Below are 20,312 nucleotides of genomic sequence, written 5' to 3' on the forward strand. Positions count from 1 at the left end.
AAAAGTGATGAACATTCTTCTTGTTTAAGCACTTTTCTGTTAGTATGATTGAAAGATTATGACTGAAGAAATTTGTAGAAGAAACTGTTTAGTTGACTTTATGATGGAAGATATTTAGAATCCATGGTATTGGAGCAAAGGCACTGTGTCAGGAACAGCTAAGAGCTCATATGAACCACAAACAGGCGAAAGAGAGAGTGCACTAGGAATGGGTGAAGGCTCTTGTAACCTTAAATTGTCACCTAGTGTCATACCTTTTCCTATAAGGCCAGACCTTTCAATACTTCACCAACTAGAGATTAAACTACCCAGAGGCCACTGTTATTCAAGCCATATTTGGCAACTAGGAAAACACAGATTTAAACTGCTTTATGGTCTCATCTTGCCTTAAACAGAAGAGCTATCCCTGAAAACAAGAAAAACAAAGAAGAGAAGAAGAAAACACAGTAATAAGTATTAGTTGCCTGTAGTTCTTTATCTACTGCTGGGTCCTAATGAAACTCCCCCAATCAAGGTTGGCATTTCAACTAAAGATATTACTATTCAGGTCTAGTTTAGGCCTGAATAATATGGTTATATTATTGGGATTTCATGGAAGCATTTTCCCCATTGCATATAAAAGACAATTTCTAAGCAGACTTCCTAGTCCAGTGGCTCTTACAATTTTCCACACTATTTACAGCAGTTCTTCCTAAACCTCAGGAATAGAGGTTGCATTTAGATGACTGTAGATGTATCAGTTAGAGATAAGAGCCTTGGTAAGCCATCCAGTCTCATATCATCAGTATTAAACACGTAAGAACACACATAACACATTAAACACATATAAATAAGAACTATACTAAAGGCAGTTAGCAAGTTGTGTCTGTGTCTGTGTGTAGTTGTAGTGAGGAATGGAAGAATCATGTTAACACAGGGCTAATATATTAAATTATATAAATAAACAAATATGTTTTGCACAAGAATACTAGTAACAAGAAATACTGCTTATAGATATGGGGAAATGGAGCCTTTCTACACTGTTACTATGAGGGTGAACTAGTGCTGTATTTTGGAAATTAATCTGGATATTTCTGAAAAAGTAAAAGTAAAACTCCCATATGTTCCAACTATTCTACCCCGAGCATACACTGAAATTATTCTGTCTTCCAATATAGGCATTCCTGCCCATCCAGATTCACTGTTGCCTGATTCATAATAGGTTAAAAATGAAAGAGAATAATGTGTTCATTAACTGAAAAACCAACATGGAAAATATGGTACATCTTCACATTTGGATAATCTTCATAGGTAAAGCAACATGTTTTATTATAAATTGTTCATATTTATCATTCCAGTAAACTGAAAGTGAAGCATGCAGGTTCATTAGGAAGTATTAAAGCTTCACAACATAAAGACAAATGTAAAGAACATTCAGTGTGGCATGTTTTAATGCACAATGTACCAGCTCAGTAAATCTTTGGATAGTTCATTTAATAATTCCATGTACATATGAGGCAATATCCAGTTGTTAGTAAGAATTATTTGAGCTGTAATTGCTACCTTTTGGAATATCACATGAAGTATTTTTTGAGTTAAATGCATCATGTATAAAAAGTGTCAAACTTATTTTGCAATGAAATAATCCCTCTTATCTTAATAACTTATAGTTAACTGTAGAGAGAAGTTAATGTTAATATCTATATTACCCTGGTCATGATGTTAACACAGAAGGGAGAAGTGAATGAGAGCAGTGCAGTTGGTAAAGGTGGACACTTAAAAATGTATTCATTAGAAAAGGCATGTAAAGTTTAGTGATTTAAACTTTATAAAATAATGAATAATACTTTGAAATAAGAAAGGTATATGAAGCCACAGCATGTTAGATCAATTTTTAGTGCACCTTGCCAGTGTACTTTTGAAGTTTATTTTATTTATGTCAAAGTAAATTCACTTTATACTCTTAAAAATAATTTAATTGTTTAACATTATGTGTAATTTGCATTCCATGTGATTTTATGCACAGATTACCAGCAAGAAAAATCAATAGTGAAATTTCTAAATTCTTTCACTCATTTCAATAGAGAAAATACAACACTCCTCTGTGTTTCAGTATGTATTACTATCCTATTTAGAAGTCCCTCTTGTTACAGAATAAGACATTGCACATGAATTTCTATTTGGTTTACACATTTAATTTTGATTGAAAATTGATGTTTTCATACATTGTATTTTTTTTTATTGAAAATAGATTTTTCTCTTATACAATATATATGGTCACAGTTTCCCTTCCCTTGACTTCTCCCACTCCTCAACTTCTTTCTTCCCCAATCCAGTCCCAATCCATCTCCTTTCAGAACAGAGCAACAAGAGACAACACCAAACACAACAAAACAGAACAAAGACAAATGTCCTTATGTAGTATATTCTGTTTAGAGAGTCCCCTCCCCAAACTCCTTCTAGATTCCGCCCCCCCACAAATCCACACCCTTTCTTGCTCTTTATCATTAGAAAACGAATTGACATCTAGAAACCAAGGTTGAACTTTTGAGAAAATTAATGTTTCCTATCATATGTCTCCTTTTTCTTCTAACAATAATCCAACTTATTTTAAATAGTTCTAATTTACCTTTTTGTCACTTTATTTACTAATGATGACTTTTATGGCAGTATGTTACTTTGAACAATAGGTTATTAAATTTATGACCTTACCCCTCCACACACAGAGACATATTCACAGGACTTAATCTTCTCTAAAACATAATCATAGTAACTTAGGGAAGTAGCTTTGTATATTCTGGCTTCTGTGATGCTGCTTAAACATTGCTGTGGACTTAGGCCTGTACCTCTAGAATGAGCTTTGTCAACAGTGCTATTGTGGATGACAAATGTCCACTAACTTATGTGATAACGTGTAGCTATTCATTGCAAGTGTATTGTAGATTTTATATCCACTGTGCACTCTGGGTGTGACTTGAAAATGTAAATATTCCTGGACATTGAAGTGAAAGAAGAAATGATATTTGCCAGTTTTGAGCTGATTTTATGTTCAAAATAGTGATAGGCCTTGCTTGAAATGCAGCTAACCTATGAAGCTTCATCTTCAGTGACTTTAGAATAAAAATTTTGTCCCTTCTGAAACATAACGGTGTTGAGGTAAAAAAGTTTAGTTTAAGCCCTGGATTAAATAAAAAAAAAATCAGATACAGCTTGACTTGATGGATAGTGTTTCAGTATACTGCTGGAGCTTTGTCTGAAAATATTATCAATTCTAAATTCTATCTACACAAAAAGAATTATAATAATTTTGTGGCTCTATACATACATACATACATTCTCTTACAATACATAAGAGAAACTGGAAGTGGGGTGCTGTATAGTTTTCAAAAGCTTCAAAGAAGAAGAAAATAAACAAGGAAAGTATTTTTTAAAATATCAAATAGCTACATGTCAAATAGCAAGAAAGGACAAATAAAAATAAATTTGTGTGGGATTTAGCCTCAATGTGCATATATATATATATATATATATATATATATATATATATATATGACTGAAAGAGAAGATTTTGCAGAGAAACTGTACAAATTCACCATGATAGAAACTCACACAATCATCATGATTTCTCTTTGAAAGGTCTACCATGAAGAGAAGAAAATGGCACCTGGTGATGGAGGAGGGTATAGTTTGCTTGTTTGTTTATTTTTTGAGGCATAATTTTTTTTTTCATAAAGGACAGTCATTTGGAGACCATAGTCTCATAAATGGACAGGGCATTTTATCTACTAATTAAAGCTGAATTTTGGGGAACATTCAGAAGCAATGGCATACACAGGGATGTGATATGAACCAATAACAAAGCATTTTTTAATTTAAGTAGGAGTGACCAGATGGGCAACAATTGCCTCTATGAGACAGATAATTATAGCAAAATAAAGTTTAAGAACTCCAATGCATGTATGAGTAAAATTGAGGTAAACCAACCTGTAAATAACTAAGTGATACCCTTATACTATAGCTTTAGAAAGGAGGAGCAAGTTTACTATACACAGAATTTTTGTTTGTTTGGTTTTTTTTTCCTGTAGAGAGAAAGTGACAGCTTGCATCTGATAGAAACTGCTATTTTTATCACCGAAGGAGAGGAAAAGTAATATTCTGAGTACAAAAAGATATGAGAAGGCCAAAGGTTTAGATAGCAAACCCACTAGAGAAACACAACCTCTCTGGGAAATATAAAGGTTCCTTATGCCCCTGTAAATGTTAAAATATGGGGGAAAAAACCCTCAGATGTGTGAATTTTTTTTTTTTGTAGAAATTCCCTTCTGCCTGCTTCTCTTTTAGCCATAGAATAGAGTTCTAATGTGGCTCAAAGTGAATGGCTTTACCCTGAAGTGGGTGATAAATTCACCACAGATTCATGATAAAGCTCTATTTTATCATGGTAAATAGATTCGTGAAGAGATTTTTGGAAAGATTATCCTCAGGAATACTAAATGTTAGAATAATGACTTGGGGTCGGCTGAATAATATGAAGTATAGACTCTTAAATCTTTGTTAATTAATGACCAGAGACTTGGGATATTGAAGATTGCTGCAGCAGGGAAGGGATGGAAAGTGTGCTTAAGTTAAGTAAAAATGAATTAGGAGTAAGACCTATCTAGTTTGGAGTGAAGGCAGGTATAAATGACATTGAGAGCTGGGAACAAACCCTTGCTATTACATTTTCTTGTAATAAATAGTTAAGGACAGAACAGAGGGAGGGGAGGAGAGACGAAGACACAGTGTACAGGAGAAGAGAAAAGGATGGGGAAAGAGGGAGAGAATGGAAGAGATGATGGTGGTAGAATTCTTCCTAAAGCTCCACAACACACTTAGGTATGGATGGGATGTTTATACATTGTGTGAACTATAATAGCTTAGTGATTATATGTGTACTATGTAACTAATTGGCATGTGCTTTATTTAATATGGGGAATTAAAATGACATTAAAACACAGGAATATAATGGTGTAAAAACAGAGAATTGACATATGTATAGCATAGAGTACATACCTTCATATGCACCATAGAATGTGTACTTAAAATATACATTACACACACACTTCTACTCACACACACATACACACACACTCACACACAGAGCAATAAATACATAACAAAACTCAAAAGCTAAAGATTAGACAGTAATGGACATTTCTGTGAAATCATTAACATCAATATGTAATGCCTTTACCAGCTGAGGAACCTCTTTGTAGCCTCATCACTTTAACAGTGTTATGGATTTTTAACTTTTTTAAGATACAATTTGCCTGCTTGATATGAGATTTCTATATCTTCAGAATTTAAAGATGAATTTCTGGGTAATTAGGCAATGATGCTTTCTGTTAAATTGTCAATTTATTTATCACTGAAAAATTCATAATAAACATACACATGATTGTACTTTTAATAGACAAAGGTAGTTTTCTTAAGCAAATAATTTTATTTTAAACTGTTTCATATATAATATGCTGGCTTTACAGTTAGGTATATATTAAATTCTGAATCACTGAAACTCTCACATCTGAGTATTTCTTTTATTTTTGGAGCAGCATGTCATCCTCTTTCCTAGCTTCTTCTTTAGAAATGTTAACATTTTTTTAAGAGGATAATCTTTGTTAGCAGTAGTCAGCTTATTACTGTATAGTCAACTACTGTGCATTAAAAAATAAAATCACTGTTATATATAAAAGCCTAAAACAATGCCCTTGGTGCTTAAATATGAGTGTAATTAGAAGACAAAAGCTGCACTTAAACTTTATTCTAAATCACTTGAATAATTATTATTAATTTTCTCAGGCTCTCGTATTTTGACATAAACTTGAAGCTTACCTTGCTTAGTGGTTCCAAGTTTATACTCTAGAGAGGGTCAAATGTTTCCAAGCCATGATCATAGTAACTTACTATAAGGTAAGATTAGATTCACACCTTTATTTCTTTACCCAGTTTAAACCAGTTTCATCATAACTGAGTAAACTATGTAGATGGGAGGGTATTGAATTAAAGAAAGGATAGAAAATATTTAAAAGATGCACAGTAAGCCCTGAAGGTATTGATGGACACCTAATGATTATAAATGGAGGCTACACCAGTTCTAACTCTGGTTGCCTCTATATTCATTGTACTTAGGAATACAATATTTTGCACACCCATCCATCAGCAAGCTGACTACTGCAGCTTGTGTTCCTTTACTGGTCTATGTATCTTGCAGAATGAAATTAGCCCCAGTAAACCTTCATATTTCTTAGTGACTCAGCTCTCAGGAATAATCGAATCACTTGAATTTTTGGTTAGGGGAGGGTATGATGCAAGTGTACCCAAATTCTATTTGTGAAAGAACTATGACTTTGTTCATCAGTATCTATAAAACACACTTAGAAAATGGCAACACACAAAGCACAACAAGAAAATTTACTTTCCTTTTTCCATTTGCTTTTGCTCAGTGCAATTTGTGTGGAACAGAAAAAAAATCCAAGCAGTTACCAGCCTGTGGAGGAAAGTTCAGTTTGGTCATAGGGCACATTCTGAAGAGAGTCATACATTGGAAATAATTCGACATGGGCACGGTTTCTGGAAAGTGGCTGGCTAACCCACTGGGTAGTCAGCCTCAAGCATAACACAAGATGATATAGGTCCACTTTAGAGTGCTTTTTCCATTTCAAAATAACCTCTTCTCCCTCCAGGGATTAAATGCTGTTGTACTATGTGACACTGTCACTTTGGTCACAATTAATAAGGGAGAGACAGGCCACTGCCTCCTGCTGAGCCAATCTTGTTGTGTCTCAGGAGAATTCTGGATTGCGATTCATGGACACTCTGGGACTCACCATGCACAGTCAGAATTATAAATTGTGAAGTCAGGAACTGTGGGGTGCCCATTCACAGGCATGATCATCATGAGAGTGGTGCTCAGTAATATCTAAACCCCAAGACCGACATTGAGGGGAGGGAGACATCTCTACAAGGAAATCAAAGTGCACCTTGGCTTGGTTGTTTAGGTTCTTGGTCCAATTCCATGGATGTAATATTTGCCATTTTATTTTCAGCTTCCATTTAAATTAACTTCAAGGTATTTTTAAATATCACACGGAATTGTTAATGTAGGGCATACTTCCTGTCACCAACCTGTCATGCAGACTGCTTTCAGCACATGTGTCCAGGTGCCTTATAGAGAGTGAATGCTCACACTGCATATCCAGGAAAGGCAAGGAAAATTACTTCTTGGAAATCTCAACAAAATATGCTGTAACCAGCTTTAAGATATTCTAGTCAAATAAGCTGTCTCTTCATTATGATAGACTCTCTACCTACCAATACAGGCTTCAGAAAGACATCTTTCAAGAGAGTTTCTGGATAGTTTCAATGAAATGAAAATCAACAATTTTAATAGAAAAAAAGAAAAGCAACATTTAAAAAAAAAATGGGAGACATAGCTCTGTAAGCATTCACTTACCTGATAGCATTTATAGAGAGATTAAAAAAAAACATAGGTTATTATATCAAAATTAAAGTACTAGTTTAAAATATTCTTATTTAGGTTTTTATGGACATAATGATCAAACAAAAGAGAATGCTAATGTATATGCAAAAACAGTATCAATGATGACAGAAAATATTATCATCAATTTATCAGTGATAATTTTTGAAAAACTGTGATGGTTACAGTAGCAGTAGTATCAGTATAAACTGTTTAAGATGGACATAGCTTGTGTTAATTAGACAGCTACCAATTTATTTTTCCCAATTATTCTTCAGTGTAGTAAGACAACTGGTATTATCATTTTATAGGTAGAAAAATAGTGGTATAATTGATAATCTATAAGGATACATCAGATTTAATTATATATTTAAATTTATAACTTGATAAATTGATCTGAATATAGGCAATCTACCCTTTAAGTTTGACTTATACTCAATATGTATAGTTTTGCTTTTTGAGGTTTTCCACCTGCCATATTGTTCAATTTGGAAGCCTGTCATCTCAATGTTCTTAAGTGTTTAATAAAGATCACAAAAGACCCATTAGAACATCCTCCAACCAAAAGATTAAGGTGCACTTTGCCTTAGTACTAGCAAACTAAAACTATTGTCTAGGGAACAGAGGGTCTATATCTTTTGCCATTCTTTCTTTCATTTTTCAGAGAAATTCCTTTCTTTCTGATGTTAATTTTCTTTCCAAGGCATGACATCCACTGATAGGTGAAAATGAATGACAATTTTCTCTGACTTCGGCGTGACTAGGTTGTTAAGATTATAAATGTGCATTCCTAGACACTCGAATGTTGTTCACAAATTGGATTTTTGAAGTGTTGGCAATGTTCTCTTTGAGGAATTAATCTCCTCTTCAATAGAAATGGGGTGGAAGAGCCACCAAATGCAATATTCCACAGACTTTATCACACTTGGTTTTAAAGGTCTGATTTATCTGTGGAGCAATTTTCCATCTTTGTATATTATATTTCTGCTTTACCAGCCAGGTCACACACTCCCAGGACGTAGCCAGTATTTGGTCTATGAATTCTCAATATGTTTTTATCCTTATTTTCATGTCTGTCCATCTTATTTCAAGGATTTCAAGACAAGAAACTGAGTATACATATTTTATTTCAGTTATCTTTATCTTTTAAGATTCAGGGATAGGTTAAAAAAAAGAAGTTGTGAGTTTGACAACAACTTAATCAAAGTTAGGGCCATGTGTTCATTCCTTCTTTTTCCAAGGGAAACTCCAACTTTTTACAGAGAAGACTTCTCAGCTTCAAACCCTGGAAGGAGTCTAGGGCACCATTTGTTCTTTGTGAGTCCCAGGTACTAGCTACAATTTTGTAGAAAGTCTTTTGAAATCACAATTTGTGTAAGTGTTTCTTAAATCTAAAGGGATTTCTTGTAGCCCATAGAACCCAGGCAGTGATATCAGGGCTTTCAATGAACTGGCAGGCTATTCGCATGATTCCTTTTCAAACGGAGCATTGGCTTCTACTACAATTGTGTAAAGCTAGGCAGCAACAGTCCAGGAACGAAGACTCTGTGGATTTCAAACAGAGCAAGGAGGGCTATGTGGTAAAGTTGAGAGGGAGGATGAGAAGTGGGAAAGGTTACAAATTTACTATAATCTCAAAAAGACATTTATATACCATGCATTTATTCAGTAGTGTTTGTTTCTATGTGCAGATAATTAATTCAATCCCATCTTCAGAGATGTAATGCCAGAAAGTCTCAGAAAACAAAAGCACAAATTTCAGAGGACACCTACTAATTATTGAAAAAAAAAAAAAAAAACTCTAATTCAAACAAGTATAACATTTCAAAAGTTCTTCTAAAAAGAGCGAGCAACTAGAGAAATAGAGAAACCAAGCAACATCTTAGTTGTCTGTAAGGAATGAGAATTTAAATTGTAAATTAGTGCTTTATCTTCAAGAAATCTTTATGTTATAACAGATGCAACTAGTATAATTTTGACAGACGCAAGTATCACCTTAATACTCTCCGGTCATATTTTAAAAGAACATTTTAAATGTTTGGGCATAAGTAAGTTTTTTTTTTTAAATAATTTCCTAAATGAAATCTTATTTTGAGTAGGTTTAAAAATTTATCTTAAATTTAAAACAAAACAAAACAAAACAAAAAAACCTAAACACTGCCCTTACCCGCAGAGACACTGCAGGTGTGGCTGCTGTGTCACATGGGTGTCAGTAGGTGGCAGAGAGAAAAGAGGCCATGTCTATCATCCATGCTCAGTGTTCTGACCTGTGACCCTCAGAATGATTAGCAGCCTAGCATTCTCTGAAAAAAAAAAAATCAAGCCTGAGGTAATGTGCTGTGTAAGGTTGGGTTGGGAACTCAGGGTGGGGAACGAACCAGCGACTAGAAGAACCCCTCCTGAGACCAAGGGTTCCAGGCTAGAGAGAAACCAAAAGGAAAAACCCTCCCATTGGACCTCTCAGGCAGGCTCAGGCAAGGGACCAGCCTGAGACAGCCACCAGACTAGCGTCATGGGGCCACTACAGGGAGCTAGCCTGAGATGACCAAAAGTCCAGCGCCATACAGGCCCAAGGGATAGGGGGTGAGGCATACCATGCCCGAGATGACCCTTGCCTGGACTAATAATGCGCAAACAAGGCATAGCACTCTTGAGTAAACCCCAGACACTACAAGACTCCAGGAAGCCCTAAGAGAAGCAAGTGAATGGTGGAGAAATGAAAGAGGAAGAGAAGCAGAAAGATCTGGTCACGATGAAGAGAGGCAGAACTAGAGACTCGAGGGTAGTGAGGAACAGCCTGATGTGAGTTGCCAATGATGCCACCTGGGACCATGGTGGGGTGACTCCTAGTCTGTGCTGCCACTGATTGGGGAGGGGCATGTCTAGGTTTGTGGCTCTGCAGTGACAGGGGTCTGTTACTACTAAAGACCACTTGAACTTCCCTCATTTGGTCTCTTGACTGGGGCCATGCTGATATCTGAGGGCTGTGATAAACTGTCCTGACCCCTAGACACTCTAGAAGAGCTAGCCCTTGAGGCATGAGAACAGGACAGCTGACCCCACTCCTAGCTAACTGCAGAATCTGGTATATTGTGGGAGTTGCAGGTGAGCAGACACCAAGGATATGAACATGGGGGAGCTGGACCTGCAATTTGTCTCCAGTGTGGTGGTATGGATGAGGTAGCCATACCCTTTTTCATCCTTGCCCCTTACCACTTGCAGCAGGTGGAAGACCTAGCCCTAGTGTGCGGAGGACAGAAGAGTTGGTCCTGCCCTTTACCAGCTACAGCAGTTGTGAGAACAGGCACTGCACCTCACTTGGGCAGCAAAGTAGAGCTGACGCTGGTCATAGAGACATGGATGAGCAAGTCCAAGGTGAGGAGAGCTGGCCTCTGCCACTCACTTGTCTACCATCTGATGACATGGGTAACAGAAAGTTGCCCTACTCTCTGGCCACCTGCTACTTTCCACAGGTAGGAGAGCTGCCCCTGCTCCTTACCTACTCCTGCAACACTCTGGAGAACAATCCATGTACCTCACTTGGGCATCATAGTAGAGCTGGCTCTAGATGTGAGGATTGTAGGTGAGCAGGCCATGAGGGCATGAGCACAGGAAAACCTACACTGACTCTTTTTCTGCTGTGAGTTGGCTCAGATGAGGGAGAGATAACCTCTTCCCCTCCCTTGTTCCATGCCACCTATGACATGTAGTGTTGAGTCCAGCTTGGACATGTAAAAGACAGTATGACATGCTTTCCTGTCCTTAGAACAGAGTCAGTAGAAGTGGGCCACCATGAGTGTTGGTGGTTGTTGTGGGCATAAGGATTGTTTGTATAATAGTGTACACATTTTCCTTCAAGAAACATCCTCTCTTCCAAGGTTGATGACTCCATGGTGTGGGACTGTGATAGGATGACTTGGGTTTTGGTAGAAGCACTGGCTGGAAGTAGCCTGGAGACCCAACAGGTATCCATTGTCTGTGAGGGACGGGCATTTATTCCAGAATCCAGGCTCCTGACAAGTAGCGAAGATCTCCATTAACCTGCACCGTCCAGTCACATAGAACAATGCAGCCCCTCCCAAAGAGCACAGGTAGAGGGCATGACTACAGACCTCAGCCCTAGAGAGATTTCTATATTAATGAGTTACCTAAAGGCCAGAGAGCGTAGCCAATTACATATTCCTTTTCCCAGAGCCCCAGACCCTCCTTCCTTCTCCCTCCCTATTTAAGTCAGGCCAACCCTGATGTAAGTGGGGCTGCACATCCAGATCCAACTACCATCCGCTAAGCAAATAAAGCTGTTTTGGAATCATGAACTTTCCCGTGTTATTGGGGCCCCTCCATGAGAAAACGTGGAGAAGGTCTCAACAATCTAGCCATCACTTATAATCTCCTGTGGAGATGTTTCTGCAGCAGAGGCCTGCATCTTCAAACAAGCAGCCATTCCAAGCCAAGTGAGTAACCAAAGAATCCAATTCCACTGGGCATTGTCCAGAGCTCTCACTCCCCCATCGTTTCTCAGTGCAGTGCTCTCGAGCCCACAGTCTCTGTTCATCTGTGCTCCCCCCCAGCGGTGCCTGAGATCCCCCCCAATGGAGATACCGACCTCAGGTCCACACGGGAGCCCTGTCCACCCGCAGAACCTTAGACTGAGTTTGCTCCCCGTCTGGGCGCGAGCCCCGCATTTTCCACCTGGAGCACTGTGAGACAAACACAGTTTTGCTTGACCACGGAGGACCACCTTCCTGAGGCATCCGCCGCAGCAGAAGACACGCTGGAACGACAACTCAACACAACACAGATCCATGCTCGCGCACCACAGGTCATCAGTCTCCCCACCACTACCACCACCATGGTAATAGGAGACAACATGAATTTGGAGTCAAGGGTGTTTATCTATGTCTCATCAAAATGGTAGAATGCTATGACTTTCAGCAATATATATATATCTTTGTGGACTCACCAAAATAATAACTTTAGTAATTTCCCAAGTACTTTTTTATTTAATTACATTGTAAATAACCTAAGATACTTTGCCATAAGTTTCTCTCTTTAACATATAATGCTTCAATATAATTTTCTCGATATAGAATTAGAATAAGATATCTATTTTTAAAATTTTGATTGAATATTTAAGTATCTTTTAGAAGGTGTGAAAAGTTCAAAAGCCTCATTACTATTCCTTCAGTTCCAGTAGGACTTTGTACATCACCAAATATGAACTTGTAAGAATTTCATATGGAGACTATGGTTTTGAAACATTTACCCAATATTTTGAGATCGTATACAGTAGGTAATATCAGGAACACATACATCATTTCAGCAAATTAACTTATTGGTATGACTTTACTTAATTGCTTATGGTTCTCCATATTCCCTTATCATTTTTAGTGTATTGCTTATTATAATTATTGTCATTTATTTATTAATTTATTTACTTACTTATTTATTTTTACACTCCAGATTTATTACCTCCCCCCCCCAGTTCACCCTCTGACTATTCCATATCCTATATCTTCTCCCCACTCACCTGTCTCCACGAGGATGTCCCCACCCTCACCACTACCCATCACCCACCACCCAACCAGACCTCTAAACTCCCTGGAGCCTCCAGTCTCTTGAGGATTAGGTGCATCTTCTCTGACTACACCAGAACCCAGCAGTCCTCTGTTATATATGTGTTGGGGGCCTCATATCAGCTGGTGTATTCTGCCTGGTCAGTGGTCCAGTGTTTGAGAGATTTAGGGGATTCAGGTTAATTGAGACTGCTGTGCTCCTACATGGTCACCCTCCTCCTCAGCTTCTTCCAGCTTTTCCCTAATTCAACCACAGGGGTCAGCAGCTTCTCTCCATTGGTTAGGTGCAAATATCTTCATCTGACTTTTCCAGCTGCTTGTTGGGTCTTCCAGAGGGCAGTGAACATAAGTCCCTTTTTGTGAGTGCCTCATATACTCAGTAATAGTGTCAGGCCTTGGGACCACCCCTTGAGCTGGACCCCACTTTGGGCCTGTCACTGGACTTTCTTTTCCTCAGGCTCCTCTCCATTGCCATTCCTGCAGTTCTTTCAGTCAGTAACAATTCTGGGTCAGAGTTTTGACTGCGGGATGGCAACCCCATCCCTCACTTGATGTCCTGTCTTCCTGCTGGAGATGGGATTTCTAAGTTCCCTTTCCCTACTGTCTAAGATCCCTCCCTTTAAGTCCTGAGAGTCTCTTGCCTCCCAGGTCTCTGGTACAATCTGGAGGATCCACCTACCTCCTACCTCCCTAGGCTGCCTGTTTCCGTTCTTTCTGCTGGCCCTCAGGGCTTCAGTCCTTTTTCCTCACCCAATACCAGAAAAGGTTTCCCTCCCCCCATTCCCTGTCCACTTTCTTCCCAGGTCCCTCCCTTTTCCCACTTGTAATTGCTTTCTTCTCCCTCCACAGTAAGACTGAGGTATCCTCACTTGGGCCCATCATCTTGTTGACCTTTTTGAGTTCTCTGGACTGTATCTTGGGTATTCTGTATTTCTTTCTTCATCTTCCCCTTCCTCCTCCTCCTTCCCATCCTCCTCCTCCCCTCCTTCTTCTCTTCCTCCTCCTCCTCCTCTTTCTCCTCCCCTTCCTCCTCCCCTTCTTCCCCTTCTTCCCCTTCTTCCCCTTCTTCCCCTTCTTCCCCTTCTTCCCCTTCTTCCCCGTCTTCCCCGTCTTCCCCGTCTTCCCTTTTCCCCCTTCTTCCCCTTCTTCCCCGTCTTCCCCGTCTTCCCCGTCTTCCCTTTTCCCCCTTCTTCCCCTTCTTCCTTTTCTTCCCCTTCTTCTCCTTCTTCCCCTTCCCCTTCTTCTTTCCCTTCTTCTTTCCCTTTTTCTTTTTCTTCTTTTTCTTCTTTTTCTTCTTTTTCTTCTTCTTCTTCTTCTTCTTCTTCTTCTTCTTCTTCTTCTTCTTCTTCTTCTTCTTCTTCTTCTTCTTCTTCTTCTTTAGCTAATATTAACTTATTAGTGAGTATATACCATACATACATGTCCTTTTTGGGTCTGAATTGCCTCAGTGAGGGTTATATTTTCTAGTTCCATCCATTTCCCTGCTAAACTCAGGATGTCCTCATTCTTAATAGGTGAGTAGTATTCCATTGTGTAAATGAAGCACATTTTTGTATTCTTAAATTGTTAAATTATGATGATTATGTATATTTAGACCAGTGTTTATGCACAATCCATAAACACACCCAAAATGTACATACTCATTTGTCAGTGAACATAGTATTAAACTGCCCTCTAAATTTTCATCTCTGCACTGTTAAATAATTGTAATTCTCTCATACTTCAAAGATGTTTCTTTGCATATATATCTATATATGTTCATGTATATATTTCATTACATAGATAGGTATGGAGGTAGATATGTAGACAGACAGACCGACAGTTCATTCTTAGAGCCTATGAGCTCCCCAAACAGATTCTGGACAATTTAACAATATCAGGTACCTGTGGAGGGAATCCTTGGATAAAAATTAGAGATTATCAGTTATGCCATACCATGCATACCACCCTGCAACCATGGCCATATCTTGTAATGATAGTTTCGCTGCCAGAACTTGATAGTGAGAATCCCATTACTGAAGACAGCAAACAATTTTGCCACTGCACATAGAGAAATAGAGCTACTGACCAAGGAGTTTCCTCCTTGCTGGCCAGCTTTCAGAGTATGAGGGGCAGGTTGCTAGGTAGACTGCCAATGTGGGGAAAATTATCAACAGTATTATCTGGCTGCAAGCACTGTGAACTAAAGCAATGATAGATATGGAAAATTTCATTTAGCTTAATGAGGGTCTTCTGTGTGAAGCTCTGTAAACTATGTGACCCTATGTACCAATTGATATTGGCAATTGAAATTTAGTGGGGACACCAGAGGATATACAACTTTAGGTAGAGTTCCCAATTCCCTTAATAGAATATTAAGACTACTACTGTAGTAGTGAGAAATACAAGGTCCTGGTCTACAGGATATATTCTATACTTGGTACTATAAATCTGCTAAAAATCCCATAGTGGAGAAGGTGTGTGAGTTGTGTGCTTACATGTGTTGTGGTTTAACAAAGCAGTGAACCACCTTCTCTATGTGTATGTATTTATACAAAAAGACGTTTAATCTCTCAATCATGCTCAAAGAAGCTTCCCTTTTTTATGAATTGTAGTGGAAGTGGAGAAGTATGGCTATAAACAGTACTGAGAATAAGTGGCTGTTGAGTGGTCCTCCCTAAAGAACACATTTACAACTTCCTCTCCATGGCTTTGTGAATATCGTTGTAAAGGAGTAAATGTAATTATTACAAGAGCCAGAAGACAAGGAGAAGGGCTGAGAAGTGCTGTTTTGTGTGTAATAAATGCTCATTTATATTCCAAATTGTTTACTACAACTAGGGATGACTACATTAAATAATTTAAAACAAATATTCAATGCAAAGTTATATAAAATACTAATTGTAACTGATGTGAATGACACATGATCTTAGCTATTCTAATTACGTTGTCCTGCAGTTCATTCTGGCTTATTTTTTCAACCAAACTTTATTTTATTCAATATATTTTGATCATATTCTTTCCCCTCCCGCAACTCTTTCCAGACCCTTGCCACCTCTCTAACAATTCACCTTCAAGTTCTTTTTCTCAAAAAAGAAATATACACATAAAAATTCAATAATCAAAAAAAAAAAAGCACACAAATAAAATGAAGCCCACTTAGTGTCGGACAGGTTTTCCTGAGAACGAGGCCTGCCTTGTACTTTCTTTTATATCTCGAATGTCAGGCCATTGGTGAAAACTGATTATACCCTTCCTAGTAGACATGAATTGCAAACCACTTCTAGGTAAGAGGTGTGATTTGCACTCATTTCTCCATTGTAATGAAATTTTGTTTGATTTAGACTTGAGCAGATATTGTGCATTCTGTCACAATCTTTTTGAGTCTGATGTATCAGGAAGGCACTGTTTCCTTGGAATCATCTAGAATCATCCACTAACTCTTGATCTTACACTTTTTAGTCTCTAATTCTAAATGGACCCCTGAAGCTTGTGGGGGGGGTGGAGGTTTAATAAAGACATCACAGTTAGGGCTGGTTGCTCCATGTCTTTCAATTTCTGGGTGTAGTGGTTTGAAGTAAATGGGCTTCACAGGTCATAGAGAGTGACACTATTAGGTGGTATGGGCTTATTGGAGGAAGACTCAGTCTCTTCCTGCTGCCTGCATATCCAGAGGTAGAACTCCCAGCTAACTCTCCAGTACCATGTCTGCCTGTATGCCACCAGGCTTCCAGACACAATGGTAATGGACTAAATCTAAGAACTGTAAGCCAGCCCAAATTATTGTTTTTCTTTCTAAGAGTTTCCAGGTCATGGTGTCTCTTCAAAACAAACAAATTAAAAAAGAAGTTGGTTCTTAGAGTGGCCTATATCTATGATAGACCTGGTGATGCCTTCATTTGGAGAAATGTGAACTTTGGATTAGAAAAGCTGTCAAACACTTTAAAGTGGTGGGGTTAATTGGCCATTCTAGTAGGAACATGGGAGAGAGTGGCTCTGAGGATATTTTGAACTGTGGGGTCCTAAATCAAAAGTTTTCATAGGAGAAGATAACTGCTCTACAGACTGTTCTTGTAATATTTTGGTGAAGAATGTAACTGATCTCTGCCCTTATCCAAAATAATATACCTGAGAGTAAATTGAAGTGTTTTGGATTAGTTGGGTTGGCAGAGAAAAATTTTAAATAGCCCTGTATTGATTCTGTCTTGTGGTTATTAGTGTTCTATCTTATGAAGTTTTATAATTAAAAGAAGCAAGATAAGCAAGAAAAAAGAGAAAAGGGGCTCCAAGAAGTGTAATGGAGCTAAATCCTTTGTTCAAGTAAGTAGACAGATTAAAGACAAGCCATATGTTAAAGGAAGCGATGACATTGGGGCTGTAGAGAGAATTACTTATAAGCTTCACTTGCCAATTAAAAAGCTTCTCACCAATGAGTTGAGACAGGAAACAGGTGAGACATCTGATAGGAATTGGGAGAATTCTGGGAAATAGAGGCACAGAGATTCACACTGGAAAGCAAGGATATGGATGAAAACTAGCATGTACCTGAACTCAGGTTAGAATAAAAAAGATAGTAAGCTAAGAGCTAGGTGAAGAACAAGCAAAAGCTTATAGCCTAGGCATTTATTAAAAATAATTTGTCTCAAAGTCTTTACTGCTGGAAATTAAGTTTCTAGGAGAGAAATTTGATTTTATATAGTGTAGAATATCATTCAGCTAATATCATTTCAACTTGCATAAATGAATTAAAAGAAACACCCAGAGTCAGGTATGTGGTACATGTCTTTAATCTGCTCCAAAAGCAGGTGAATATCTGAGTTTAAGGCCAGTGCGGTCTATGGGACAGCCATGTATAGGCAGTGAAGGAAACCATCAACACCAGAAAGCTAGTGAAGATATACTTGAATGAGGGAACAGTGTTATAGCCCCCAGCAAATGGTAGAACTTTGCAGTTTCAACCATGTTGTTCTGGCTTTAAATTCAAGTATAGCAGAATGGGGTTATGGAATCATCCTGTGAAACTAAGAAAAGCCATTGAGGTCAGGCATATGTCAGAGGTGTCTGTGTATAGAGGACTAGATGGGCCATTGTGTGAAGCTGTGAAGGTAAAGTTTGGATTGGATTGGAATCCCTAAAATATTGGAGTGCCAATACCATGGGATACCTACTGAAGAAAGCTGGTAAGGGGTGGGGGATAAAGGAGTGGGACACCCAATGGGAGATAAGGGAGGAGGAATGGGATGAGTTGTTCTCCCTCTCTCGGTCTGACCTCTGACAGTTCCTCAGACCGAGAGAGGGAGAACAACTAGACTGCAAAAAAGTAAAGATAATTATAAACAAAAGAAAGAAAGACACTTTAAAATGATGTACACTTTAAAACTTAGGAGATAGTTGATATCATAAAAAAAAAACTTAATGCTTACTTCTAATAATAAATAATTCTACTGCTGAATTTTCAGTTCAATACCTTCTCAGGAATGTGTCAAAATGAAGCATTAAAAGTTCCTGGGTTGTATTGGAAGGGCATGAATAGAAAGGCACTCTCTAGAGAAAGAAACTCAGAGAATCAATAAACCACCCCAAGATGCCTCCACAGAGCAGAGCAAAATTAGTATTATGAGACCATATGACAGATTAGACACTTTAAGACACTTTATCATTCAGTTCTCACAACAAAATGAAATAGTTTCTTTAATATAAAAGTGAGGTGAATGTAACTTAAATAAATCAACCCTCATCAAAAAGAATTTCTTCTTGCCTTAGATGATAATTAATACAGAGATCCACAACTAGACAATGGCCAATGTGTAGAAACACTATAACCATGAAAACTCTTATAGAGAAAAGTATTTAATTTAGTTTGGCTTACAGTTTAGAAGTTTAGTCTCTTTTCTTCATGGCCCAGTAGCATGGTAGCATGCAGGCAAATTTGCTGCTAGGGAGGTAGCTGAGAGATCTACATATGGATATGCAGGCATCAGGAGGAGACTGAGATACACTACTTCCAAGAAGACTACATTATTCCAACAAAGTCACAACACCAAACAGTATCATTCTATATGCTCCTTCTATGAGGGCCATTTTTATTCAAAGCACTAAATCCACTCTCTGGAACCCATATCATGTATACATTCAGTTGAATTTTGAAATTTCCATAAGTCTATAACAGTCTAAAACTTGTTTCAAAGGTCAAATTCTCGTGGAATTCAAGCAATCTCTTAAATGTGAGCTCCAATGAAATCAAAATCAAAAGGCAGATCACATAGTTCCAACATACAATGGCACAGTATATAAATTACCTTTCCAAAGGGGAGCATAGTGAGGAAATACCAAAAGCAAGCTGGGCAAACTCTAAAGTGCATTTCGATGTCTGATATGAAAAGTCTTAAACTCCTTTCAGCTTTGCTAACCATAACAGAGTTCTTCCTCTTGGGCTGGTTCTACTCTTTAAAGACCTTTATCATTTTCATTTAGAATCATTTGCTTGTTCTTCAGCTATGTTAGGATATTCAGAGTTTGTTGTGTCCCGGGGATGCCATATTGCTCTTGCTCTTATTGATTGTGTTCTTACACTGGCCTTTAGTCATCCGGTTGTCCCAGCCAGGTTCCAGGGAATGCAGGCAGAATTGAGGGACAAAAATAGGGCACAGAAAACAGGGTGCATTTTACTACTGTTTCATGTGCTTTAAGAGGATTTGGTCAAGATCTTAGTGCCAGGGTCTTACCTGTTTGTCTCTAATACCCACAGGCCTCCTAGAATGCAGCCAAATTAGTGCACAGAAAATAAAACAAAGAGTACAGGATACAGTCTACCCCAAGTGTCCAGGCCAGCTGGACAATCAGGTGGGACCCTTAGACCCCGTGGAGAGGACTGAGATACGAGAGAAAATAAGGAGGCACAGCAAGTCAAGAAGTCTGATCAAGATGACAAAATTTTTATTGTTTACACAGGTTATATACTCTAAAAACAGGATATGGGGAGGGGTAGGAAAGGAAAGAGGGCTTTGCAGGTGGAGGAAGCTAGCTACAGCTGCAGGGTCTAACTAAGTTATTCTCGCAAAACCTTTCCGTTACTAGGGGTTCTAAAACATCTATCTAGCAGGATGTTTAAATCTAGAGATCAGGAGGAAGGGTTACTATGAGGCCTTGTTTGAAGTTCTGAGAACTGACAAGTGAATCATGGAGGGTAAGCAGAAAAAAAAAGAATAGTAGATAGGAGAGCCAAGGGTGAGTGTTTGCCAAGAGTAAGGCCTCGCCATGGC

At 38.3% G+C, this 20,312-nt stretch overlaps 1 pseudogene; it reads left to right on the forward strand.

Moving 5' to 3' along the window:
- The first annotated feature begins 9,651 nt into the window (after positions 1–9,651).
- LOC117713222 (small nucleolar RNA SNORA17) lies at positions 9,652–9,796 on the forward strand (annotated as a pseudogene).
- The last annotated feature ends 10,516 nt before the right edge of the window (positions 9,797–20,312 follow it).

Source organism: Arvicanthis niloticus, chromosome 7 (genome assembly GCF_011762505.2).
Source record: "Arvicanthis niloticus isolate mArvNil1 chromosome 7, mArvNil1.pat.X, whole genome shotgun sequence".
Taxonomy (NCBI): domain Eukaryota; kingdom Metazoa; phylum Chordata; class Mammalia; order Rodentia; family Muridae; genus Arvicanthis; species Arvicanthis niloticus.